Source organism: Pygoscelis adeliae, unplaced genomic scaffold (assembly GCF_000699105.1).
Source record: "Pygoscelis adeliae isolate BGI_AS28 unplaced genomic scaffold, ASM69910v1 Scaffold347, whole genome shotgun sequence".
NCBI classification, from domain to species: Eukaryota; Metazoa; Chordata; class Aves; order Sphenisciformes; family Spheniscidae; genus Pygoscelis; species Pygoscelis adeliae.
In genome coordinates this window covers 536,250-538,375 of record NW_008825158.1, presented here as the reverse complement: position 1 = coordinate 538,375, position 2,126 = coordinate 536,250, and positions in this window count along the sequence as shown.

Sequence of the window (2,126 nt, the reverse complement as noted above, 5' to 3'; positions counted from 1 at the left end):
CTCGTGACCGGCCGCCAACTGGATTGAACTCCATTCACCACAACTCTCTGGGCCCGGCCGTCCAGCCAGTTTTTGACCCAGCGCAGAGTACACCTGTCTAAGCCATGAGCCGCCAGCTTCTCCAGGAGAATGCTGTGGGAGACGGTGTCAAAGGCCTTACTGAAGTCCAGGTAGACCACGTCCACAGCCTTTCCCTCGTCCACTAGGCGGGTCAGATCTAAAGATTTAAAGAGATTTAAATCTCTTCAAGAGTCTCAGGTACGCTTGTGTCCAGCTGGGTAGACGAAACCTTATGGGAAATAGTTCTCATTTACATAATCCAAACGACTTTGCCTTTCCCCACGTTAAGTATCATGTTTCAGCACTGGATTTTTAATGCTGGGCTGATCCTTTCTTGTGGCTATGTGACAGGCAAAGCAATGTTGTTTTGATGATATGTCTGATCTGGGCAGCTTTATCTCCTGGACAAACTATGACTGCATGAAATGGCAAACTAGAGTTCCTAATTTTTTCAAGCTGCCACTGCACTTTATTTTGAAGGTTTGCTGTAGCTCACTTAGGAAGCGCTAGACTCTATATTTGCACCTCAGTTGTCTTCTGCAAAGGAATTCTCAGAATCAGCCCTGTCTTGCTATCTAGAAATCTCACCGTCACCAGGAATGCAGGCTCGTATGGTGCTTAAAGTGTAAAAAGCGGGACTCTGAATACTTAAGTTCATTGACTGTGTGACCTTGGAATAAGGCAGTGCATGTCCTTTGTTGATCTATTTTTCTCTATCCTTTTGCCTGTCCTTGTCTTTTTTAGCTATAAACCTTTGGGGCAACAGCTGTGTTTGATAGGAGTTTATACAGCCTCCAACCCCAAGCTAGAGTTAATACGCGGTATTATAATAGAACTACTTAATAATCAGACCAGATTGGTTCTGTAATGCTGTTTAGTCCCAATGGGGTGAAACCCTGGTTGTCTAGCCCTGCTCAGAGAAGCTGTGATCTAGCCAGATTCCCCACCTGTATTTGTGACACAAGTAGAAATTACCATGTAACATGAGCTGGTTACAGGTTGGCATTCAAAGCTGTGTGTGACTGACATTTCCATCTTCCATCTTCCATTTCCATCTTCCTGTGACCCAGCCAGATCTTGGCTGAGAAATAAAGTTGGTAATTTCTGTCTGCATGTTATAGTAACTGCAATATTCAGGGGTTTAGGTTTTTTTTCCCCTGAATCAAAGTGTTAGATATGCTTGTAAGACATTATCCTTCATGTCTGGTAGCACCCAGCAAGTATTTGATGGGGATAGACTCCTGAGTCCTGGGACGTGGAAAGGCAAAAATCCTTTCTGCCTTACAGACCAGTAAGCAAAAATTGCACATGATGAGTCTCAGTCCCATTCTCTGTCTATAAAGAGATATGAATCTCCTGAGATATTGCTGTCAGAGTTAATCTGTTCTTTGTACAGTATGGAGGTACCAGTGGGCAGCAAGATACCTGTTACCGCAGCTACTTTAGTTCATGTTTGCTTTGGTTTTAAACAAGTGATCAAACAAGATATCTCCGTTTGTTGGCTCTTTAAAAACCTGTCCCCATAATCCTTACTTGAACTGTAACTGCAACAAAACACAAAGCCGTGATATCACTGACTGTGACTCAAAGCTTCAGCCAAACAACAACTCATAAAAAATATTTATGTTAAAATGGATCTACTGCTCTGCTGCTTGACTTCAGCAGGTTACCTAAGCTGTGCCAGTGCCTTTGCCATGGTGAGTACATGCTGGGAAGCCAGCAAAAATTAACAGCCCAGCAATCAGGATCTACAGTTGGAAAGGATGTAAGACAGTTCTTTTTTTTTGTCAGAATTTGCTATATTCAACCATTTGCAACTATTAATGTCTGTGAATTCCCTTGTTATCTTTCAGAAAATAGATTCTGCTAGGAACAATTGATTCCGAAGCCCTGCTGTCTCTTGCTGACGGACTTGGTGTTTCCATTACTGGAGTAAGCTGTTAGATGCTTGCAGGCTGTGCCGTCTCAACTCTTTTCAGAGTATATTCCAGATGCTTTGATTTATTTGTTGGGAAAAGCTGGATTCTCTGTGGAGATTGTCAGTGAGTAATATATGCGGATATGTT